At 37.2% G+C, this 27,013-nt stretch overlaps 1 pseudogene across 1 annotated transcript; it reads right to left on the bottom strand.

The window, feature by feature from the left end:
- Positions 1 to 908: 908 nt before the first annotated feature.
- LOC307175759 (receptor-interacting serine/threonine-protein kinase 2-like) lies at positions 909 to 26,880 on the bottom strand (annotated as a pseudogene). The gene is made up of 7 exons (XR_013831791.1): positions 26,697 to 26,880; positions 21,849 to 22,002; positions 19,040 to 19,195; positions 11,055 to 11,214; positions 9,933 to 9,982; positions 8,932 to 9,093; positions 909 to 4,491 (listed from the first exon to the last, which is right to left on the bottom strand). The product of XR_013831791.1 is annotated as a receptor-interacting serine/threonine-protein kinase 2-like (transcript).
- Positions 26,881 to 27,013: the final 133 nt, after the last annotated feature.

Raw genomic sequence — 27,013 nt, 5'->3', positions numbered from 1 at the left:
CTTTCATTAGTGTCTTATAATGTTCTGCATACAGGTCTTTTTTCTCCTTAGGTAGGTTTCTTCCTAGATATTTTATTCTTTTTGTTGCAATGGTAAATGGGAGTGTTTTCTTGATTTCACTTTCAGATTTTTCATCATTAGTGTATAGGAATGCAAGAGATTTCTGTGCATTAATTTTGTATCCTGCAACTTTACCAAATTCATTGATTAGTTCTAGTAGTTTTCTGGTAGCATCTTTAGGATTCTCTATGTATAGTATCATGTCCTCTGCAAACAGTGACAGCTTTACTTCTTCTTTTCCAATTCGGATTCCTTTTATTTCCTTTTCTTCTCTGATTGCTGTGGTTAAAACTTCCAAAGCTATATTGAGTAAGAGTGGTGACAGTGCGCAACCTTGTCTTGTTCCTTATCTTAGTGGAAACGGTTTCAATTTTTCACCATTGAGGATGATGTTGGCTGTGGGCTTGTCATATATGGCCTTTATTATGTTGAGGAAAGTTCCCTGTATGCCTACTTTCTGCAGGGTTTTTATCATAAATGGGTGTTGAATTTTGTCAAAAGCTTTCTCTGCATGTATTGAAATGATCATATGGTTTTTCTCCTTCAATTTGTTATTATGGTTTATCACATTGATAGATTTGTGTATATTGAAGAATCCTTGCATTCCTGGAATAAACCCCACTTGATCATGGTGTATGATCCTTTGAATGTGTTGTCGGATTGTGTTTGCTAGTATTTTGTTGAGGATTTGTGAATCTATGATCATCAGTGATATTGGCCTGTAGTTTTCTTTCTTTGTGACATCCTTTTCTGGTATTGGAATCAAGGTGATGGTGGCCTTGTAGAATGAATTTGGGAGTGTTCCTCCCTCTGCTCTATTTTGGAAGAGTTTGAGAAGGATAGGTGTTAGCTCTTCTCTAAATGTTTGATAGAATTCGCCTGTGAAGCCATCTGGTCCTGGGCTTTGGTTTGTTGGAAGATTGTTAATCACAGTTTCAATTTCAGTGCTTGTGATTGGTCTGTTCATATTTTCTCTTTCTTCCTGATTCACTCTTGGCAGGTTGTGCATTTCTAAGAACTTGTCCATGTCTTCCAGGTTGTCCATTTTATTGGTATAGAGTTGCTTGTAGGAATCTCTCATGATGTTTTGTATTGCTGCAGTGTCAGTTGTTACTTCTCCTTTTTCATTTCTAATTCTATTGATTTGAGTCTTCTCCCTTTTTTTCTTGATGAGTCTGGCTAATGGTTTATCAATTTTGTTTATCGTCTCAAAGGACCAACTTTTAGTTTTATTGATCTTTGCTATCATTTCCTTCATTTCTTTATCATTTATTTCTGATCTGATCTTTATGATTTCTGTCCTTCTGCTAACTTTGGGGTATTTTTTGTCCTTCTTTCTCTAATTGCATTAGGTGCAAGGTTAGGTTGTTTATTTGAGATGTTTCCTGTTTCTTAAGGTAGGATTGTATTGCTATAAACTTCCCTCTCCCTCTTAAAACTGCTTTTGCTGCAACCAATAGGTTTTAGATCACAGTGTCTCCATTGTCATTTGTTTCCGGTATTTTTTGATTTCCTCTTTGATTTCTTCAGTGATCACTTCGTTATTAATTAGTGTATTGTTTAGCCTCCATGTGCTTGTATTTTTTACAGATCTTTTCCTGTAACTGATATCTATTCTCGTAGCGTTGTGGTCGGAAAAGATACTTGATACAATTTCAATTTCCTTAAATTTACCTAGGCTTGATTTGTGACCCAAGATATGATCTATCCTGGAGAATGTTCCATGAGCACTTGAGAAAAATGTGTATTCTGTTGTTTTGGATGGAATGTCCTATAAATATCAATTAAGTCCATCTTGTTTAATGTATCATTTAAAGCTTGTGTTTCCTTATTTATTTTCATTTTGGATGATCTGTCCATTAGTGAAACTGGGGTGTTGAAGTCCCCTACTATCAATGTGTTACTGTCGATTTCCCCTTTTATGGCTGTTAGTATTTGCCTTATGTATTGAGGTGCTCCTATGTTGGGTGCATAAATATTTACAATTGTTGTATCTTCTTCTTGGATCGATCCCTTGATCATTATGTAGTGTCCTTCTTTGTCTCTTCTAATAGTCTTTATTTTAAAGTCTATTTTGTCTGATATGACAATTGCTACTCCAGCTTTTTTTGGATTTCCATTTGCATGGAATATCTTTTTTCATCCGTTCACTTTCAGTCTGTGTGAGTCTCTAGGTCTGAAGCGGGTCTCTTGTAGACAGCATATATATGGGTCTTATTTTTGTATCCATTCATCCAGTCGGTGTCTTTTGGTTGGAGGATTTAATCCATTTACATTTAAGGTAGTTATCGATATGTATGTTCCTATTCCCATTTACTTAATTGTTTTGCATTGGGTATTATAGGTCTTTTCCTTCTCTTGTGTTTCTTGCCTAGAGAAGTTCCTTTAGCATTTGTTGTAAAGCTGGTTTGGTAGTGCTGAACTCTCTCAGCTTTTGCCTGTCTGTAAATGTTTTCATTTCTCCATCAAACCTGAATGAGATCCTTGCAGGGTAGAGTAATCTTGGTTGCAGGTTTTTCTCCTTCATCACTTTAAATATGTCCTGCCAGTCCCTTCTGGCTTGCAGAGTTTCTGCTGAAAGATCAGCTGTTAACCTTATTGGGATTCCCTTGTATGTTATTTTTGCTTTTCCCTTGCTGCTTTCAATAATTTTTCTTTATATTTAATTTTTGGCAGTTTGATTAATACGTGTCTTGGCGTATTTCTTCTTGGATTTATCCTGTATGAGACTCTCTGTGCTTCCTAGAGTTGATTAACTATTTCCTTTCCCACATTAGGGAAGTTTTCAACTATAATCTCTTCAAATACTTTCTCAGTCCCTTTCTTTTTCTCTTCTACTTCTGGAACCCCTATAATTCGAATGTTAGTGAAGTTAATGTTGTCCCAGAGGTCTCTGAGACTGTCCTAAGTTATTTTCATTGTTTTTTCTTTATTCTGCTCTGTAGTAGTTATTTCCACTACTTTATCTTCCAGGTCACTTATCTATTCTTCTGCCTCAGTTATTCTGCTATTCATCCATTCTAGACTTTTTTGTTTTTGTTTTTTGCAGTACGTGGGCCTCTCACTGTTGTGACCTCTCCCATTGTGGAGCACAGGCACCGAATGCGCAGCCTCAGTGGCCAGGCGTCACAGGACCAGCCACTCCACGGCATGTGGGATCTACCCAGACCTGGGCATGAACCCGTGTCCCCTGCATCGGCAGGCGGACGCTCAACCACTGCGCCAACAGGGAAGTCCCATTTTTTCCTTTTGTGTTCAACCGCAGTTGTCTTTTTCACTTTTAAAAGTTGCCAAAGGGCTTCCGGGAATATGGTGGAATGGTAAGATGGGGAGATCACCTTCCTCCCCACAGATACACCAGAAATACATCTACATGTGGAACAACTCCTACAGAACACCTACTGAACGCTGGCAGAAGACCTCAGACCTCCCAAAAGGCAAGAAACCCCCCACGTACCTGGGTAGGGCACAAGAAAAAAGAATAAACAGAGACAAAAGGATACGAACGGGACCTGCACCAGTGGGAGGGAGCTGTGAAGGAGGAAAGGTTTCCACACACTAGGAAGCCCCTTCGAGGGCAGAGACTGTGGGTGGTGGAGGGGGAAACCTTCGGAGCCACGGGGGAGAGCACAGCAACAGGGGTGCGGGGGTCAAAGTGGAGAGATTCCCAAACAGAAGATCGGTGCCGACTGGCACTAACCAGCCCGAGAGGTTTGTCTTCTCCCCCGCCGGGGTGGGTGGGGCTGGGAGCTGAGGCTCGGGCTTTGGTCGGAGCGCAGGGAGAGGACTGGGTTTGGCTGCGTGAACACAGCCTGCAGGGATTTAGTGCGCCACGGCTGGCCTGGAGGGAGTCTGGGGAAAAGTCTGGAGCTGCCGAAGAGGCAAGAGACTTTTTCTTCCCTCTTTGTTTCCTGCTGCGGGTATTAAGAGCACTGCTTAAAGGAGCTCCAGAGACAGGCGCGAGCCGCGGAACCCAGAGACGGGCATGAGACGCTAACGCTGTTGCTGCCGCCACCAAGAAGCCTGTGTGTGAGCACAGGTCACTATCCACACCCTGCTTCCGGGGAGCCTGTGCAGCCCGCCACAGCCAGGTTCCCGGGATCCAGGGACAACTTCCCGGGAGAACGCATGGTGAGCCTCAGCTGGTGCAACGTCATGTCAGCCTGTGGCGCCACAGGCTCGCCCTGCCCTCGGTGCCCCTCCCTCCCCCCGGCCTGAGAGAGCCAGAGCCCCCGAATCAGCTCCTCCTTTAACCCCGTCCTGTCTGAGCGAAGAACAGACACCGTCCGGTGACCTACATGTAGAGGCGGGGCCAAATCCAAACCTGAGCCCCTGGGAGCTGTGAGAACAAAGAAGAGAAAGGGATATCTCTCCCAGCAGCCTCAGAAGCAGCAGATTAAAGCTCCACAATCAACTTGATGTACCCTGCATCTGTGGAATACATGAATAGAAAACAAATCATTCCAAATTGAGGAGGTAGACTTTGAGAGCAAGATTTATCATTTTTTCCCCTTTACCTCTTTTTGTGAGTGTGTATGTGTATGCTTCTCTTTGAGATTTTGCCTGTATAGCTTTGCTTCCACCATTTGTCCTAGGGTTCTATCCGTCTGTTTTTTTTTTTTAATTTTATTCTTAATAATTACTTTTTATTTTAATAACTTTATTTTATTTTACTCTATCTTCATTCTTTGTTTCCTTCCTTCCCTCCTTTAGACAACCAATCATCCCAAATTCAGGAGGTGGACTTTGAGAGCATGATTTATGATTTTTTCCACTTTTCCTCTTTTTGTGAGTGTGTATGTGTATGCTTCTGTGTGAGATTTTTGTCTGTATAGCTTTGCTTCCACCATTTGTCCTAGGGTTCTATCCATCCGTTTTTTTCTCTTAATAATTTTTTTATTTTAATAACTTTATTATATTTTATCTTATTTTATTTCATTTTACTTTATCTTCTTTCTTTTTTCTTCCTTTCTTCCTTCCTTCCTCCCTCCCTCCCTCCTTTCTTTGTACTGCTACTAATTCTTTCTTTCTAATTTTTCTCCCATTTCTTGTGAGCCGTGTGGATGAAAGGCTCTTGGTGCTGCAGCCAGGAGTCAGTGCTGTGCCTCTGAGGTGGGAGAGCCAACTTCAGGACACTGGCCCACAAGAGACCTCCCAGCTCCACATAATATCAAATGGCAAAAATCTCCCCCAGATCTCCATCTGAACACCAGCACCCAGCTTCACTCAATGACTACCAAGCTACAGTGCTGGACATTCTATGCCAAACAACTAGCAAGACACGAACACAACCCCACCCATTAGCAGAGAGGCTGCCTCAATAATGAGTCCACAGACACCCCAAAACACACCACCAGACGTGGACCTGCCCACCAGAAAGACAAGATCCAGCCTCATCCACCAGAACACAGGCACTAGTCCCCATACAACCATACAACCAAGCAATTCCACTCAGGTAGTTACCTGAGAGAAATGAAAACATATATGTTCACACACAGACTTGCACATGAACAGTCATAGCAGCATGATTCATAATAGCCAATGAGTAGAAACAATCATAATTACCACTATCACTACAGTAATATATGGACCTGTTGCTTAAGGGAGAGGCCAGGGCTCTAGATATAAAACTGAGCATCACTAACATATAGATGGTATAAAAGCCATGATCTGGTCTGGATCATCTAGGGGGAAAGTACAGATGGCAAACAGTAAAGGACCCATATTAGAGCTCTGAGGCATTCCAACAGTTAGAAATTGAGCAGAGGAAGAAAAAAAGAGGTAGAGGAAGAGAGGATAATAGGGAGTATGGTCTCTTGTGTCTTGGAAGGTATCAGAGGGAACGTTTCAAGGAGGGAAGAGTCAGCCATATCTAATCTGCTGAGAGGCCAAGTAAGATAAGCAGTATTTTCCAAAATTGCCATCCTTGGTAACAAATGCAGCTTTAGTGGAGATATGAAAACAGAAGACTGATGGAAGTTTGTTAAAAATTGAATTAGAGGTGAAGAAGTAGAGACAATAAGTATGGACAATTCCTACAAGGTGTTTAGATCTAAATGGGAGTAGAAAAATGAGGTGGTAGCTGAAGGATGATATGGGGTCAAGAATTTTTTTCCTATATAAAGACAGGATATAATAATAGCATAGATCTGTATGACAGATGAACAATCCAGTAGACAGGCAGAGATTGGCAATGCAAGAGCAGAGAGAGAATATAAAGAACAGAATGCTGAAGAGAGTAAGGGAATGGCATCCAGAGCACAAGTAATACTGTTTACAATTGTGTAAGAACACTTTTTTCCCACTGTAAAAGAGATAAAGCAGGAAAGACACGTCAAGTACAACTAAGTTTATAGATCTGGTAGTGGAACTACGAGGGAGTTCTCTCTCATGGTTTCTACATTCTCAATGCTCAAAAGAAATACAGAACATAGGGTGTAGGAGGTTTAAGAAGGGAAGATAAGGTACAATATGCATTACCCCTGTCTTGTCTTCCTAAGTTCAGAATCTATTAAGAAAAGCCACACAATAATGAGAGATGATGATCAAAACATCACCTTTATTACTGATAAAGCTAATTGGAATCTGTCCCTTTTTAGATCTGTAGCATATGGGCTTAGTAACACTTTGTCCCTTCAGTTGACAGTTTTACTCACTCAGCTACAGGCCTCACCTGCTTCCATATGGGGAAGCACAAAATGTGTGCATCCTTTAGACAAGCTTACTTCTAAAAGGAGGAGAAAACTGAGAAGGGACTAGATAAGTACGCTTGCTTTTTCTCTAAAACTAACAAATGAGGAGGAGGAGTGCTGAGGGGCAGATAGGACTAGAAATGTTCCTCCCATGCTTTCCTTCTTAGGGATTGAAATGGAATTTCATCTTCACTTTGGAAACATGAAGTATGGGACTTACGCATCTCCTACAGTAGTACAAGATGATCATCTAAGTCTGTAATTCGCAAACTTTTGGGTCTCAGAACTCTTCAAAATTATTAAGAGCTTTTGTATATGTTGGTCATATCTATTGATATTTACTACATTAGATTAAAACAGAAAATTTTAACACATCAGAGTATATGAAAACACATTCCATTATCCGTTGGAGCAATGATATCATCATACTTAATTTAGTCTCTGGAAAGATTTTTCCAGAGGATGAGAGTAAAAAGGGAAAACAATACCTTAATATTTATTATTTTGAAAAGTTTTGATTTTGTGAACCACTTAGAAAAGACTCAGGAACCAACCCCACCTCCAGAGGTCCCTGCACCACAACTTAAGAACAGGTGATATATGAGAATGGAATAGTAGATGTATTTGAGAAACATAACAGAATTGCTAAGTAGAGTTTAGTGCCTAGTTTTAGCCATTAATTTAAAGAGAAACCAATGAATTCCATTTCTGACCAAGATGAAGAAACAAGGACCAATTCACCCTCCTGCCTTAAGCAACCATTAGCCAGACAAAATGCATGAAACAGTGGTTTTCAAGACACTAGATATCAGGCAACAAAGGACAGTGATCTCTAAGTGATAGGAAACAACTGAGGTCAGCCTTATGACAGCCTGACTACCCAAGCTTACTGCCTTGGGAGAGTTTCCAGCTATACTACAGGGTAGAGAAGTAAGGCGGGGCCCAGAGGAAGCTCAGAGTTGAAGAGACAGGGCTGGGAGTTAGGGTATACGGAGGCAGATAGAGTGTATAGGACAGAGCACCAAAGAGGAGAAGTACACAGACAGAGAACTCCAGAGATCCGCAGAGCGCTCCTCTCAAATATTCAGCAGCACTGATCAATGCAGGATGTAGAAGTAAGCCAAAAGCCATTGTTCTGCAATGAACAATAGGGAAAAACCAGGAAGTTTGTAGAGAAGTACTGCCTAATGGCATGATCTTCAGAAGAGCTAGAGTCTTTAGGGAATGGAGAAGAAATTATAGTTTGGAAGTGGCACTGGGGACAAAGGAGATATGTATTGAGATGGCCAAAAAGTTCGTACAGGTTTTTGTAAGATCTTATAGAAGAAGCCAAACAAACTTTTTGGCCAAGCCAATACATACACACATATATGTACATATATATACACATACACACACACACACACACACACACACACACACACACACACACACACACACACACCCTATTACATGGTTCTGGGAGATAAGAGATAAGATGTTAATCCATTATTATAGCAACTTTTGATTTTTTTAAAATACAATGCTGATGAGCACTAGACATAAGTTTTGAATGGAAAATATATTTGGTTTTCTTTTTTTAGTTGGAAAGATGATTCCCAGTCTACAGCTTGTCTTTTCATTTTCTATAGCATCTTCTGAAGTGTAAAATTTTTCAATTTTTTTGAAGTTCAATTATCAAAGAATTTTTTTAATAGGTCTTGTTTCTGATGTCATATGTAAGAGCTCTTTGCTTAACCCAAGATCATGAAGATTTTCTTCTATGTTTACATTTAGGTGATGATTCATTCTACTTCTGAAATAAATCTTAATTCTATCTGATTTTTTGATCTCCAGGATTGGTCTGGAAATTCTACTCTTGCCCTTCTCCAATCAATTTTATACATAGCAGTGAGTGATATCTCCTAAACTTAAATTTAATCATGTTATTTCCCTGAAAACTCACTTTAATGGCTTTCCATTGTACTTGGAATAAATTTCTAACCTTTTTATGATGATAGTCAACAGCCTCTCCTTACCACTTCAATCTCATCTCATAAAATAAAAACAACTTTGAATTAGAAAAAAAAAAACTTTGAGCTTGTCAGCTAACTTTCGTAGTTGTTCAAGGAATATTTTATTTACAGCGTATTTGTTATTTTTGTAATTCAAAAGGCCCAGATTAAAACTGTACACTAACTTAAGAAAGATGGTCTTTCATCTGGATTTTGTGCCCATCCACTTTCTATTAGAGAGATCATAAGTGCTCGATGAGGTATATCAAATGGCAAACTTTCTTCATTAGTGTCAGGTCGATGTCCTTGTGACACACTATACATAATCTGCAAAGGATTGGTGACTTCTGTCAAAACAAATATATTTCATTCATTAGAAATATATTATGATTTAATATATTAAATACATTCTAAAGCCAACCAAATGAACATGAGGGAATCTTAAAATCTTAGGAATAATTCATTACTTCCCTTTCTGTCAAAGGAATATTTAGATCCCAGCTATTGCCAGACTTGCTGCCTCTCGTGGGAGGAGTTTATATCTTCACCTCTTTAATTCTGGGCTTGGCCATGTGATTTGATTTGGCCAATGGAGTATGAAGAGAGCAGAGTAAAACAGAGCTCAGCAGAGCTGAGCAGAACCTAGCAGAGCCAAGAAGGGCCACAGCAACTAATAACCCAATGTGAATGAAAAATAAATGTTTAGTTTGTAAACTACTGAGATTCTGAGGTTGTTACACAGCAAACTGACCTAAATGAACCTCAAAATAAAGAAAGAGACAATATTATCAGAAAATTTTTAAAGTATTCTTCAGTATTTGCTGGTCTTTAGAAGAAGCACTAGTTAAATTTTCATACAAATGATTTTATAGCTGGAATGAATCTTAGAAATAAGAATTCAAAATTCTTATTTTGCAGATAAAAAAATGAGGACTTAAGAGATTTAGTGGCTTATAATAGAGTTAATTACTATCAGAACAAGAAGAATCTACACATTTTTCTGATCCTTAATCCAGTACTTTCCATCATACAGTGGATTCACAATGACAAATTGTTGTTTTTCTAGTGTGTTTTCCACAAAATGACTGTTAGGCAGATTTAAAATAAGTGATCTTTATTCAGATAGTTCTGAGTATGACTTACCAATATGATGTCACCTAGAATAAGGAAGTCAAAGTACACTTACCTTCAAAAGGCTGTTTTCTACATAAGACTTCCCATGTGATAACTGCATAGCTGTTTAAGATAAAAATATACATATAGTACTTTATAAACTATTTATAATAAACTAAAATGGTACTGATTTTTAAAGCTGACTGTGAGATACCATTTTTTAAAGTAATAATGTAGTGAAATGCTGCTTAAAGAATCACTATATAGAACCAAGATGATGAATATTCATATACAGTTTTGTTTTGAAAGGGAATTAATTCAATTTGAAAAATTAGGAAATTACTGTAATAAGAACTTGAAGTTATAGGCAAGGATAACTTGTGGATGATTCTTTAACACCTAGATAAGCTATGCCCTTTAATTACATGATTCTATTATTCACACAAAATAAAGAGCAATAAAAAAGGCTGTCTCATGTAGCCCTATTCTATTGACTCTTTTTCTGGTGTAAGTACTGTCTCTTTTGGTAGTGTTAAATGTTAACTGCACTGTTTCCCTCCACCTATCAAGGTCACATATGATAAAAACCCTTGAATATTATAAATTGATAGGACAACAAGATATGCTTTAATAATTTTTAAGGATGTAAAAGTAGCTTAAGGCGAGGCATCAGGACTTCCCTGGTGGCGCAGTGGTTAAGACTCCATGCTCCCAATGCAGGGGGTCCGAGTTTGATCCCTGGTCAGAGAACCAGATCCCACATGCATTCTGCAACTAAGGAGCCTGCATGCTGCAACCCAGGAGCCCATGTGCCGCAACTAAGGAGCCCACTGCTGCAACAAAATAAATAAGTAAATAAATATTAAAAAAAAAAGTAAGGCATCTTTATTTTCACATTTTTAATTTTTAATTTTTTTTTTTGGCTGCACCACACAGCTTGTGGGATCTCAGTTCCCTGACCAGGGACTGAACCTGGGCCACGGCAGTGAAAACCGGGATCCTAACCACTAGGCCACCAGGGAACTCCCAAAGCAAGGCATCTTTAATATGAAAAACATTAACCACTGTCTCTATTTTCACCACACTTATGAGAGAAGCATAAAAATCATACTTTTAAAATGTAGCTTCAAAATTCGGATTGATTAATCTTGTTTTTTAGACAAGGTTAACTCTGAGCAAAAGTAACATGCTGTACCTGTATATATCATGCTTGATATAGTAGCCCTTGATTTTTGTCCAGGTTCATAGTTTTCAGGTGGCATATAGATAATTGTCCCTCCTTCTGGTGCAGATTTACTACTTCGTGATTGTGAGAGGGACATCATGCGCCATTTTGATAAGCCAAGATCTGCAATCTGGAAGGGAAAAGAGTAATTGAATTTTTAAATTTTCTCTTTAAAAAAGTTCAAGAATTGTTTTTGTTTATATTTATTATATTTAGACATGAGACCAGAGTAAATGCTACATATATTAATATTTTATTTCTATAATAGTCTATTAGTTTCTTAACAAATTGGATTCCATAGTGCTGAACCCAACAACTCTAAAAGCAATATAAACTGACTTGAAGTTCAGCATAATATTACAAATTTTAAAAGAGACTAAGTTTTGAAAACTTAAACAGGAGTATTTTTGCCTTTTATTCTGAATGAGTATATACACTTCACTTTTTGTGACAAGTAGCTTTATATCATGTGCTTTCAAAATTTCCTATACCTCACAAAACTGCTAAACTAGTCATATCTAATACGATTGTCACTGGGTATTGTTTACAACTCAGGTTTCTATGTTCTTATTTATAATGTGCTAAAAATAGTATCCTTAAAGTTTGAAATAAGTAAAATTCCAATATAGTGTAACTCATTATTATATGATTTATGCCTACCACTAAAAGAATATCTGTTAACAATAGTATAATTAGCATATAAAACATATTTATGTCCATGACAAGGAGTGCCTAAAGCATTATCACTGACAAACATTCTGTACTTTTGATATGTCCTTTACAGTTTTACTTCACTTGTAAATTTTGTGCAGATACTATCAATACACAATATCTTATAACTAAGTATCTAAAACGTTCCAATGTTTTTTTTTAAAAGGGAGACAAAAATGTAAGAACAGAAACAATATTTAGTGAACAAAAGAGTATAGGAAAACTCTGAAGACATTTAATTTAAATCACTTAGACCTTCACACGGCACAATTTAGGAGTCAACAGAGTGGAATGAGCTCTATCCAGCACACCATTTGTGGTTCAAACATTTAACTCTTAAAATGTTCACTAGCTTTAAGAGAAGAAATAAGTTATTTAGTGTTTAGATGAATTTGAGATTAAAAAAAATTATGGCCCCACTCCAAAAAGGGAGGGGGTAGCCGATATGAATCCTTCATACAGTATCATAATAAAAGGGTAAGTCTAAGAAAAATAATTAGAAAAGACCAAGAGGAAACATGGTGCCACTACATGAAGATAAGCTGGATTGATTTCTAAAGGCAATATAATATGTGTTCTGGAACATGGGTTCTAGAGCCTTGATTACTTAGATTTACATTCCACTTCTACCCCTTAATTAGCTGTGCAACCTTGGACAAGTTTTCTAATTTCTCTGTGCCTCAGATTACCCATCTTTAAACTGGGGATAATAACATAACACAGGGTTGTACTGAGGATATTAAACTAGTTATTCTAAGTGAAGCACTCAGAACAGTATCTGACACATAGTAAATGACCCCTGTGTGTTAGTATTATTAATGTTTTGTACATGGGAATAAGCCTCTAAAGATTGCTCTCATTCATACAATACTAATAAGCACAGTACATAGTTTCAGGGCCTTTAATACACTTTGAGGTGGTATTAAGACTCTGGGGAACCGTATATCCTACTTACTTCTACTTGCCACTACAAACTCTTATTCCTCCCACTCATTCTCTAAAAGCAAAAAAAGTACTCCAGCTGCACATCTGCTAGGATAATAAGCATTACTATGAGAAGCAAAGTTTACTTCTGTGCCACAGTGGGAAATGTTAAAAAACAAAAACAAAAACTGGGATGTGGTCCATCTTATACCTGACCCACAAATTGCAAACTACTGGGCTAAATACTGGTTTGAATACAGTGCTGGAGAAAATGTATTCTGAGCTTGCTTCCTTATGTGCTCCTTTCACTTCACCTAAGGTCTTCATCTATGTTCTTAAATCTCACCTAGAAAACTTAATCAGAATTCCCTTTATCAGCTAATTTAGTTTGGCTTTCACATGGAACCATATTTGTCCCCCTTCTCTATTACAAACACCAGGATCTTCCAGAGAAGAAAAAAAAGTGAAGAATATGATGAGAGGAATACAAGTTCCATGATTTCTTGAGGGTCCTGGTATCATTCAGCAATGAAGACAGAGGATAGGAACTTTTCTATTCTATACAAGATCTTAACATGCATTTCAAAGGTAAAGGTTCTTTTTAGCTAAAAAAGATGATGAAAGCAACAAGAATTTACTGTATTAGCACAGGAAACTATATTTAGTATCTCAAAATAACCTATAAAGGAAAATAATCTGAAAAATATATAAAACTGAATCACTTTGCTGTACACCTGAAACTAACATAATATTGTAAATCAACTATACTTCAATTTAAAAAAAGATTAAAATACTAGAGGAAATTAAAACACACTATTCATAAAAATCATCCATAGTCTTATTACCCTACCAGAATAGCTATTTTCATTTATATAGTACTATCCATGTCTGTAAATTTATAAAGTTATCAGTAAGAAGCTATGAGGAATAACTTTAAGTATTCTTAGAAGTTCCACACATGATGGACAGAATAGCTGAGAAATCAAACATGGTACATATAAACATTTATTTCAAATAAGCCTACCACAGGTTCATTTGTATTTAAGGTGCACTAATTGATACTGACCAGCAGATAAACAAATTGAATGTATTCTTTTTAAAGTAGAAAAGTCCTGGTTGATCTTAATTGGTAGTATATTTTTCTTTTAGATACTATGTTTCTGGTTAGCATTCCAGTATAAAAATTTACTTCAAAAAACTGTAGCAAGGTGTGTTTCCATTTAATTTCATTAAGTATTTTAAAAGATTTTTTGCACTTCATTTAAAGGCCCTTCCAAGAAGATAGGTAGATCAGGTAACTGTTACTTTTTCATGAGTCACTGGTAAACTTTGACTTTTAAGGGACATTTATAAAATAAAAAGTAGAGACACACAGGATGCATATAAAAGAGTATCATAATTTATAAGAATAGTATTAGAAAGGTCACAGTTTTGTATGTGTTAAAGCTAATAAAAGTTTAAAAAAAACACACAAAGCCAAACTATTTTAAATTCTATTTATTTCAAAGAAAGACCACGGCTACCCTACTGATCAATGAAAAAGAGAAAGTAGGGATCATCATCACCTATTACTTTGCTTCTGTTTTCTGTATCAAGAATAGTTTCTGGACTGAGATGAAGAAAATAAAGTCCAAGGAGGTTGAAAAGTTTATAAAGGACAAATCTCAGGTCATTTTACATATATTTCAGGTTTAGTTAGAATACTCGCAAATACCTCCATGGTGATGGAGAGGTATTACAGGATACGAGAAAAGCAAATGTCATTCTGATTTTTAAAAAGGGAAAATAATATTGATTTTGCAAATCTATATATTGGCAGAGACTACCCTTAATCCCAGGTTTAAAAATTTAATGAAAGGGTTACTTTATGAGTAATTGATAAAAGAGCCAGAAAGAACTAATGAAAAATTATATTAGCCCAGTGATCAATTTCAGACCTCATGCAACATATCCCAAGTACTTGGGATGTCTAGCACAACACTGTTGCTCCACAAATACTTAATAAAGGAATGACAGACTTCATTTCCTTTTTTGTCAGTAGGACTACTGTCAAAGAGTAAACGTTAAAACAGTTTGTATATTATAAAACAGTCTGAGGTACTTTAATAATATCCTTGACTATTAAATTATCAGACCTATCGGGTATATATAGAAGATCTAGAATTCATTCATTTGTTCATTCAACAACTACTTATTGAATGCTTCTATACGGCATATGCTAAGCAGGTGGCAGTGAATAAAACAGACTACATTTTAGTCTTTGTGAAGCTTATTATATTATAATTGGGGAAGACGGTCAATAAACATATTAATAAAAAATGTTTTGTAAGATGGTGAAAAATACTATGGAGAAGCATTAATCAAGGTATGAGGATACAGAGGAACTAGGCGGGTTGTCAGGGAAAGCCACTCTGATAATGAGGAAGAAAAGGAAAGGGAGTAAGTCATGAGTATGTAACAAGGAAGAATAAATCTGACTCCATATTGGATCTGTTTCTTTTACTGTAACCTTCGTATTCTATTGCTTTTGCTACAAGTTAAGAATGTTGCCTATAGCCTGAAATATACAAGACAGCCCATTCTCAAGGCTCTGACCTTTAAGGGTATAACACTTTTCTAATCATACAGAGATAAAAAGTTACAGAACAGACAATTACATTTGCCTTGTTGGACGTTTACAGGAACATCAAGATCTGACCTACATGGACTGCTGCAAGAACAAAGGAGTCCAAGAAATTTGCAACAACCAACCACATCCTCTCCCCTTTTAGTCTGAATTCTAGCTGGGGTAAGGTGGTTCTTTGGGACACTAGTCCACCACCTACTTGGTCTACCGGCTTTCTGAATAAAGTTGCTATTCCTTGCCCCAACACCTCGTCTGTTGATTTACTGGCCCTGTCCTGCAGTGAGCAGTATGAACTTGGACTTGGTAACAAGGACACCTGGGAAAGCAGTCAAGCAAGGACTTTTGTAATATTCTAATGGAAAAAAATGGAGAAATATGGGCTGTATAACAGCTCTTTTAGGAGTATTCCAAACAAAATGAATGCTTATTCTCCAAAAGCCCTAATTAATAAAAGGATTGATATTGACCTAAAAGGAGGTTTTCAGACCATGTTGTGTAGCTCTGATTTGAGCTCTGTACTGCTTAATAGTTAATCATGACTTGAAGATACAAAAAAGCAGCTAATTAAATTTGAAGATGACACAAAGCTGGAGGACAAAGTTAAAAATCCTTGGACTACAGAAAAAACATTCAAAAAGGTCTTAAGAGCTGAAGTTATCACCCAAATCTAACAAGATAAACTTTGATGAAAATATCCTGTGAAGTACATGACAAGGAGACATGACTTAAGTAACAATACATTAAAAAAAAAGAAAGAAAGAAAACCTCTCAGTGTTTTTTGTTGACACTGAGCCCAACTCGAATGTTGTTATAGGACTGCCCCCCAAAAGACGAATTAGTAAGGAACTATGAATACGAAGTAAAGTATTTAAGGACGATTCTACATTTATCACACCACATCAAGGGTGTAACTGACCAGGACCCTATGAGGCCTTCCTGGGACAGACCTCCCCCCACATATCTACTGCTTTAGCTCCTCTCTAAAGTACCTAGATAATAGTATCTGATGCATATTTCCTGAGTTTTTCAGATGCTAAAACCACCAACAAATGGAAGAAATTAACTACTTGATGATCATGGGCATGTAATCCCCAGACCTTCTAGCACCTAAGGATTGACCACCATCAACCAATCAGAGAATTTGTGCAAGAGCTGACCACATACCCAAGGTGTGTCCCTTCCTCACCTTGCCTTTAAAAATGCTTTGCTGAAACCCTTTGGGTAGTTAGGGTTTTTTCAGCATGAGCTACCTCTTCTCCTTGCTTGGCCCTGCAATAAACCTTTCTCTGCTCCAAACTCTGACATTTTGGTTTGTTTGACCTCACTAATGTGTTGGCCACACAAACTTGTGTTAGGTATATATGGGTATTTGGATTAGTTTTGAGGATCAAAATTTAAGAGAGATTTAAACACAGATGCATCTAGATAGCACCTGGGATTAAAACCTATGTAATAAGGAAATTGGCTGAAGAAACTAAAGATGTGTATAAGGGAAAAGTGTATGTGAGAAGTAAGGGGATTATAGCTAACTTCAAATCTCAGAAGCACTGTCAGGTGGAAATAAAATTGGACTTTGAACTCACTTTATCACTAGGACCGATGAGTGGAAGCAACAGAGAAGGAGTTTTGACTGATCGTATAAAAAAATGTCACAGTCATTCAGTTACGGAGCTTAAACACTCTCTTGTCACAGGGTAACTGCCTTGGGAGATGAGGGATTGTTGTAGTGAGGATTCAGAGGACCAGCTGATTAGGGGACTAGAATAGGTCACTTCTACCTGTATGGTTCTATAACTGATGGAATAGATTTGTCTCTTTTTTTTAAGTAGTATTGAGGCAGCAGCTTGCTTCTCTCTTCCTTTTCCTTCCATTTTATTCTAGGCAGAGGGAGTGCCTTCAATAAAGGTTTATTTTTTCACTTAACTTTTCTCACACTTTTTATATTTATTTTTCTATTGTTCCAACTTCCTTATTACTTATTTGAACATTTTTGGATACTTATAATAATCTTCAATTACGTATATTATTTGAAGTGCAGCAAAATACTATGTAAAAATAAAGTGAGTTACATTTAGTATTAATTTCTCAGCAACTACTTTTTATTTGCTGTCATCAGTTACATATAGGGTAACTGAAATCACTACTGCTCTGGTGCCTTTAGGTATCTAAATCTTATGCTTTATGCAAAAAATTAATTCAAAACAGATCACAGATTTAAATGTAAAACATAAATCTATGGAACTTTTAGAAGATAACATAGAAGTAAATCTGCAATACCTGTGGCTTCGTGAAGGGTGCTTAGACATGACAGCAAAAGCATGATCATAAAAGAAATAGATTACAACTTTTGCTCTGTGAAAGACCCTGTTAAAAGGATGAAAAGAACAAACTTTGGATTGGCAGAAAATTTTTGCAAACTACATATCTGATTAAGGACTTATATCTAAAAAATATACAGAACTCTTAAAACCCAATAGTATAAAAGCAAAGAATCCAAGTAGAAAATGGTCTTAAGATATGAAGAGATGTTTCACTGAAAAGGATATAGAGATGGCAAATAAATAAATAACAATATTCAACATTATAGGAAAATGAAAATTAAGACCATGGTGCTATATCACTATACATCTATTAGAATGCTAGAATAAAAAACTATGAGAATACCAAATGCTGGTGAGGGTGCAGAAAAGCTGGGTCTTTCATACATTGCTGGTGGAATATACGACGGTACAGCCACTGTGGAAAGGAGCTAGGTAGTTTCTTAAAAAGCTAAACATATGCTTACCATATGACCAAGCAGTTACACTCTTGGGCATTCATCTAGGAGGAATGAAAACTTACGTTTGTTCAAAAAGTTGCACAGGACTGTTCATAGGAGCTTTATTGTAATTGCCAAAGACTAAAAATAACCAAAATATCTCTCAACAGCTGAATGGTTAAACAACTTTTGTACACCCATACCATGGAATACTATTCACCAATGAAAAAGGAACCAACTGTTGACACAAGCAACAACTTAAATGGATCTCAAAGGTATTATGCTAAGTGAACAAAGCAGTCTCACAATATCGCACACTGTATGATTCCATTCATGTAGTATTCTCGAAATGACAAAATTATAGAGATGGAAGACAGGTTAGTGGTTGACAGTAGTTAGGTATGATGGAGGGGAGAAGGTATGACTATAAAGGGGTAGCATAAGTGATATCTTTCTTGTGACAGAGTAGTGCTATATCTTGATTGCTGTGGTGGTTACACAAATTTACACATGATAAAGTGATACAGAACTATATACATGCATTGTACCAATGCCAAATTCCTGGTCCTGAAATAGTACTATAATTATATGTGATGTAACCACTGGCAGAAATTGGGGGAAGGGTACATGGGACTCCTTTGTATTATCTTTGCAACCATCTATGAATCTACAATAATTTCAAAATGAAAAGTTAACAAAGGTATAATCGACAATTTAAATTAAGAACAGAATGACTGTATTTTGAACCATAATTTTACCAATGTCTGTAGTCTAGGAATAACTAACTCACTGCAGCAGGAAGAAGTGGCACTGAATTAGGGGTTATGGAAAAGGCAGAGATATTAAATTGGTAAGATAGAAGAAATAACTAAAAAGTCTTTAAAACTATTAAACACAAGGATGCAGATAAGCTTTCTTTTTAAAAAAAGTAACTACCTTAACGTGAAATTCATTATCCAATAAGATATTCTGAGTCTTCAGGTCATGATGAAGTAGAGGAGGATTCATATTGTGCAGGTAATTTACACCTAGTGCAATTTCATGCAGAATACGAAATCTTAATGGCCAAGGAACATCAGGATATTCATTTTTCTTCATATATGTGGAAAGAAACAAAACTAAAATCAGTGGCCAAATTTATTTCCACTTAGAAAATGAAATATTCCATGAGGAAATATAGTATTAAACTAAATATCTGGTATAACTAAATTCAGGGCAAAAAATACTCATTTTGTTATATTATCAATTTGACGTTATTTAACATCCTTGTATCTTACTTTCCTCAATTATTAGAGAAAATAATGACTTTACAGTACTGATATTTCCTTTTAGTTTATACTGGTAATGCAACTACATGGTATGGGGTCTTTCTTCAGTTGAGACAGTTTTAAATTATTTTTTATCTGTATAATACCCAGACATGTATTTATACTCATACCCATCTTCCCATTCTATGGCTTCTTATCAAATAACTTGTGCCCATGAATGTGTACACACACACACACACACACACACACACACACACACACACACACACAATTTGTTTCTATTCAAAATTTATATTTTAAATTTCCTATTAATATAAAACCATACTTGATTACGATGATAACCACTGCATCAATTAAAATTATGACCATAATACATTTACTTACTAAGCATTAATACTTCATATTTTTAAATCATATATTTACTTGCATTTCAGCTTGAAAAATTAGCATTTGGGAGTTTTGCTTTTGTGAAGGAGACAAAAATCATCTTCATTTCTAAGTATATATAACATAGAAACATTAAAAATGTAATGTTTTCTATTTCCTGGTACTTACAAGTGACAGTCATCTGAACTTTCTTAAATGTTTTCTGAACATAAAAGTTAATACAGCTTCCCAGGAGAATGAACATACTCAGAAAAATTAGATAATTTGGGAATATCCAACTATGAATCATCAGGGACCATGCCACTGGGTACATTTTACTAAATAATATGAAAAAGTATGCTTCCACTGAGCTCAAAACTGATCTTAAGAATTTTTTTTCTGCAGATGGGTCAGCTTATAGTTCATTGATTAACTAACTTGGCAGGGGAGTGGCTCAAAATACTTGTCTTTACATAGTATTTTGATTTCTTTCATCAATCTTTTGTGAGGTTGGGGGAACGTGCTTCAAGATAAATCCTGACCTAATAATACAGGACACCAAAAGAAACACAAAACACAAATGTTCAACATTACTTCCTCTTGTATACACAGATTCCCATCCCCTTGAGTAACTGAATCTTTTAATCTTTAAAAAGGTAACTTTTTCTGAAAATTATATAGTTTAAAGAAGTAACAAGGCCTCTCTGCAGTATAGTGCTATATGGAAGCTTTTGATCATGGAGAGGAAGGTAGATGAGAGCTCACTATGTATTTTATGATTCCTTCCAGGAGTCAGCAATCCCCCTGTAGGAGGCTCTAGAATTTCTAATGGGCTCCAAATTTGGGTACCAGAGCATCTACTGTGGTGCTGGGGTATGGGAAGACAACATTAGAATTTATGCTTATACTCATTTAACAAAAGGAAACTGTGTTTAATTAGTATTTGTATCTTACTTGCTGTGTTGGTTACACAAATCTTATACACTGACACTAGTTACTTTACTCTGCCCTTGTTTCAGATGGTCCTGTCACAAACAGAATGTGTTGTATCCCGAAATACAGAGGAAGTCACTCCATGAGTGGTGACAGTGGCACCCATTCTCTCTTGTTTGTGATGTATCAGAATTTAGATGTATCAGAATTTAGGAGTGTTCAGTGACTAGATTTTACAGATTATGTTACTACTCAGTTTTAACTAAAGCACCCCTCACAAAAGAGACCGAGTTCTTTAAAAATATTTCTTGACAGAAACTGCAGGCTAGAGATAATCTTAGTAATATGAGAGCAAGCAAACAACAATAGATGGATACACATATTTTGAGAATGAGGACACCCCCCACAACCGGGCCATATTTGTTTACTGATGGGCTTCACAATTAAAGCCAGATAACTGATACCTTGGGAAAAAGGTACATGGCTCATGCCATTGTCTATTATTGGAAAAGCTCATGTATTTGATACTCAGATTTATTTGGTCTATTAATTCAGAACTTTATGAACTGGTATTATTAACATTTAATTTGAACCCTACATTGTCTTTAACATAAAATGAAATCTGGCTTAAACTAACAATAAATTGTATGGTGTGCAGAGTTTATCTTTTCTCTCTCCTGTTCCTCTCTTACATATACATACATGTGGATATTCGAATTCAATGTAAACCTCAGGAACAGTAACCTAAGCAAAATAATCTAGGTCACTTAGAATGCAGGGTCTGACTCCACAGTTTTTTTGTTTTTTTGTTTTTTTTTTTTGCGGTACCCGGGCCTTTCACCGTTGCGGCCTCTCCCGTTGCGGAGCACAGGCTCCAGACGCGCAGGCTCAGCGGCCATGGCTCACGGGCCCAGCCGCTCCGCGGCATGTGGGATCCTCCCGGACCGGGGCACGAACCCATGTCCCCTGCATCCGCAGGCGGACTCTCAACCACTGTGCCACCAGGGAAGCCCCACAGTAGTTTTAACAACACAAAAGAAGCCATAAATGGTGAAGTTTTTCATTATTCTTATTTTGATTCATCTATATATCCCTAAATAATCTGATCATTTGTAAAACGAAAGTACTATATAGGTTGAATAACAGAATTATAACGACTGAAAATGTATAATACTTACCCTATGTAGGAGTTCATTTAATGACCCATTTGGCATGTATTCAGTAACTATTCCCCAAAATTCAGGCTCATTGCAAACTCCCAAAATTGGAAGACTGTAACTAAATCTAGCTTTGTGTAAAATTTCAGCTTCTCTTAAGACATCATTTCTTTCACTAAAGAAAGAAAACGTATAATTATTTCAAAGTAAGGAAAAATACACAATTATCAAGCCCATAAATATTAATTAATCCTGGATTTTTTCATTCATTAGCTTTTGACCTCATGTAAATTATGCAGCTTCTCTTAGTTTCTTCGTGTTTAAAGTTGGGATAATATCTACCCTATATATTCCATAGGTCTGTTTAGAGACCAAAATACCTGTATAAGCCACTGACAGAAAAAAGTGCTACATACAGATTATTATTGTACTCTTCTCAGGAAAGGGAAAGAATACCATGTTTAAGTTTATAAAGTCTATATTAGAATGATAGGTGCTTGAACTAATTACATTAAGTTTATGTTGTATTAAAATGATCAAATTTGATTAGACGATTATATTAAATTTTATGGTTGCATACCATGTAAAAATTTTCTAAATATCCTGAATATTAAAACACTTAAATGTTGTAGATTTTAATGACTAGATGATAATAGTTGCATAAGGGTCAATAATGCTTAGAAATTATATACTGGAACACAGGAAAAGGACACTGAGAACAGGTAAATGCTTAGAATGGATCCCTGGGCTAACTCTGGATCCCAGGTTCATTTGATTTTTCATTCATAAAACAAATAAATATTGAACATTTATTATGAATAAAGAACTGTGCTCAGCATTATGGAGACTAGTAAGTTTAAAAAAACCAAAAAACAAAACACATAGTCTGTGACCTCAAACTGTCCAGAAATCTTTTTAAGAAAAATAAGTACTCACTGTGGTCTTGATTTACACTTCTCCAATGATTAGTGATGTTGAGCACCTTTTCATATACCTATTGGTCACTTGTATGTGTTTGGATGTGTTAATTATATTGATATTGGTAATTATTCCATGATGATGTATATGTATAGCAAATAATCATGTTTTGCACTTTAAATATATATGATTATATTTGTCAATTATTCCTCAATAAAGTTAAAAAATAAGAAAAGCAAAAAAAGAAAACCAAATACTTAAAATATAAGGCAGAATATGATAAGCGCCATCAAAAACAAGTAAATAAGCACGCAAATAAATAAATATAGGGAGCTCAGAGAACTAGTAAATCTGGGCTAAGGGAGTTGCTACAGCCTTTAGAGAGAGATGTCAACAGTACCTTAAGGATGGATAGAATTTCAACCACTGGAAAAAGGGCATCCAAGATATGTGGTCCCTCCCCAAGATGGGAGAGATTTTGCCTTTCTTTTTCATCTGTGTCTCCCCAGGATCTGGAACAGTACCTGGCACACAGAATTTGTCTAATAGATGTGTATCAAATGAACTCAAGGAAGTTAAAGTACAGGCTATATCTGGAAAATGACAAATTGTTTAATATGAATCAGGATGTGTAACAGCGTGTGTAAAGGGAGTGAAGGTGAATAGGGTAGGGTAGGGCCTCATCTCAGAGCCTTAAAGCCAGGTGAGAGCATTTACACTTGATTTGGTAGTCACTGAGTTGTGACTACAGGTTATTGAGCACAGGAGTGACAGGAGTGGAACAAACTTTTAGGATGATTAACTTGGCAGCAAGGTGTAGGATCAGCAGAAGGAGGTAGAGTTTGAAAGCCGGGTATTAGAAGATTATAATACTAGTTAAGATGTGAAGCAATGAGAGTCTGAAACTATAAAGGTTGCAGTGTAAATAGAAAGAAAAACACTAGCTGAATAGAATACCCAGGCTCTGGTGGCTGACTGATTGACCTGATTGACTAAGGGAGGTATATACATATATATATGTGTATATGTGTGTGTATGTATGTGTGTGTATACGTATGTGTGTGTGTACATATATATGAAGTGAACTGCATTTGTCACCAATTTTTTTCCATGGACGATTTGGTATTGGTAGCAGCAGTAATAGAAAGAGAACTGTCTCTAGGAGAAGCTTATTAGGTAAACAGTGATGATTAGTTGGTGCTTAAACCACCCAAACTCTTGATGAATGGCTGCCGAAATAAGAAAAGCAACAGACATTCCAGACCAGACTATGAAGCCTCCTTTAAAAACAAACAATAAGCAAAATAAAGCAAAAACATCTTAGTCATCTATGTTTTGAAGAGGTAATATACTTACATGTTTCAAAATTCAAGAATTACAAGAATGCATAAAAGAGTTTCTCTTCTTCTCCCTGCTCTTCAGCCACTTAATATCCCAACTGTGAGGCAACCCATTTTACCAGTTTGTGAGACCTGCTTTAATTAAATTTATATTTCCTAAGCTGAAACAGGTCTGTATTTGCCTCATGAAATGTAGGTCAACAAGACAGTTATTGAGTAGCACCTTTGCTGGGAAGGTTCCTGGATACTCTGAGAAAGAATTATAGAGAGGGCATGCTAGGGGATATCTTACTGATACTTAATGTACTAATTCCCCCTCCCATGAAGAGTATGATGCATTCTTCCTTCTCTTGTGATCCTATTATTTGTTGGCCACTTTACTACAGTTGGTTTCATTACCCCTACTTTATATATGAGAGCACGAAGGCTCACATAAATTAATAATTTCTATTGGTCATGCCAACAATAAGTGGCAGATTTGGAGTCAGATTTGAATTGCAATTGTGGGACGCTAAAGCCTTTGTTTTTTCCATTCACTGCTTAATCAGCGAAGGAAAATTCTTGAAGTCAGATTTCAGGAAGAATGAGTGGGAAAACAGAAAAAGCCAACACAGTTTAAAACTAGGTTTTTATATTAAAAAAATAAAAATGTAAAACAGCTTTTACAGACATATTACCAAAATTACCCATAACAAATTTCAGTTACAAAACAGTTACACTGTTTACACAAGGTATTTGAACAACCTATCAGACTCACCTATTCATAAGGCGTTGGGAGATTGCTGGGGAAGGTCCTCTCATGGGCAGAAGTCAGGTTACAGAGAATAATTCACCAATCACTAAAATAAGAACATGTTACAGCACATAAACTTAGTTTTCTTTTGTGATCTCAAAGAACAATGCAAACATTATCCACACCAGAGCCCAAGAAGTACATGTATCTGTTATTCCCACTTCATAAGTGAGGACATAAGACACCCTGTGAGTCAACTGCAGAGCCCAGTCCTATGCTCAGACTACATAAATACAGCTAATGTTAACATTCTAGGAAACAAGTGGAAGAAAAAATGTGATGCAGTAATGCCAGAGTGTTGCACTGGTCCTTATGGCGTCTTTGACGGCAGAATTAATTTCCCACCCGATTTAGTGAAGAATTTTAGATTATGAAATTGTTAATGAGCACGAGAGGGAACTCCCTTCATTTCTTGGCCCCAAATGGCACAAAACTTAGATAAATTAAAATCTTGAGAAGCAGCATCCAAAATGGGAGGATCAATCTCCTTTAAAATACCTAAGGAGTCCATCAGTGCTAGATTTCCACATATTTTAATAGTTGATTCTAAAATACATCTACCCTCTCTAATCAACCACCACCCTTCAAAGTTGACTACATACACATAATTTCCCAGTAATTGCTCCACAGAATTCAAGACCCAGGGTAAATATACCCTGTATATCACTAAATCAGGATTATGGTACACAAGAAGCGGGAACAATTTCTAGAGGTGTCTCAAACTTACTGTGAGATCTAGCCCATCCAAGCCTGATAGCAAGAGAGCAAGTAAAAGCCACAGGCAGATGAAAGTCAATACCATTAGCAGGGCTGAAGCTGAGGAATTTATCTGCTGTTGGATACTGACAGCCTCTAGCTAATCAGGCATCTAGCATGATGTATTTTCACTTTAGATATAGGGGGAGGAGAGGAGAATGTTGCAGTCATGGATGTTAACTCACTAAGAATTGAATGCAGGGCCTAGTTAAATTCCTATTGGAAGGAAAATACACAAGACTAGTGACTAGACTCACTGATTAATATATACGGTTGAAAGGTTTTTCTGGAAACAGGAACTAATCTAGCCTTCCCTTGAAATCTGGACATTGCACTAAACTTGGTCCAGGATGGGAGAGACATTCAAAAGTTTGGGTCATTTAACAGCTTTCTGATTTCAGTTTATTGTTAGCAAAAATAATACAAGTTTCCTCTAGAGACAGGCTTCCTTCCCTGTGACAGTAAGAGGAGAAACTAAATTGAGTTTGATATCTAAACTTTCATGCCTACATGTGTAAACCAAAAACAACAAAAAGCCCAAACCAAAACGTCCCAGACTCTACAGCAGTGCTGTTCAATAAAAATATAATGTGAACCACATATACAATTTGAAATTTTCTAATAGCCACTTTTTAAAAAAGTTAATAGCCACCTATGGCTAAGAGCTACCTATTGGGCAGTGCAGCCCTAGAATTCGACTTCAAAAAAGAAAAAAAAAAAAAGGGAAAAACAAAGCAAACAGAACCCAACTTCAATAAAGAGGACGTTTAGAGTTGGGCTGTGATTGCTGATTTTTGGTGTCTGGAGAAAGGAGGCCCAGGAGTAAGAAAAAAAGGAGAGGGCAGTGAAAAGAAACGTGATTGCTGCATCTCCAGAGAAGCCTGCTCTCCCCACCATGTTAGCCCAAGCGTTGAACGGCTGCCTAGAGGTGACGAGGTGTGCGGCCGATCCCAAGTGGTCACCGTCGCTTGGGCTTCAGAGCCCGCTTGCCGGGGGTTAGAGCCAGTGGGGTGGGGAACGCAGATTTCGGGGCTCCGCGGTGGAGCCGCCAGGGCGCCCTACCTGTCGAGCAGCGGGCTGTGAATGTGCAGGTGTTTCACGGCCACCCGAACGCGCCAGTCTGCGTGGCGGGCAGAAGACACGGTGCCGGACGCGCCGCGGCTCAGGTAGCGCAAGTCGGCGAGCTTGTGGTACGGGATGGTGGGCAGGACGCTGCAGATGGCCTCCTCGTTCATGGTAGCGGGTGGCGCGGGCACTCAAGCAGCCGATCGATTCCGGAAGTGCCCGCCGCTCCCGCGGCTCCACCCCCTGCGCGAGCCGGCTCGGCAGGCACTACAGCCTGCCGGACATGAGGTCACGAGGCCGTCCATTCTCCGCGC

This window comes from Stenella coeruleoalba, assembly GCF_951394435.1.
Source record: "Stenella coeruleoalba genome assembly, chromosome: 17".
In the NCBI taxonomy this organism is placed as follows: Eukaryota; Metazoa; Chordata; class Mammalia; order Artiodactyla; family Delphinidae; genus Stenella; species Stenella coeruleoalba.
Note: the sequence above shows the minus strand (reverse complement) of the source record. Positions and strands in the feature narration are given on the sequence as shown.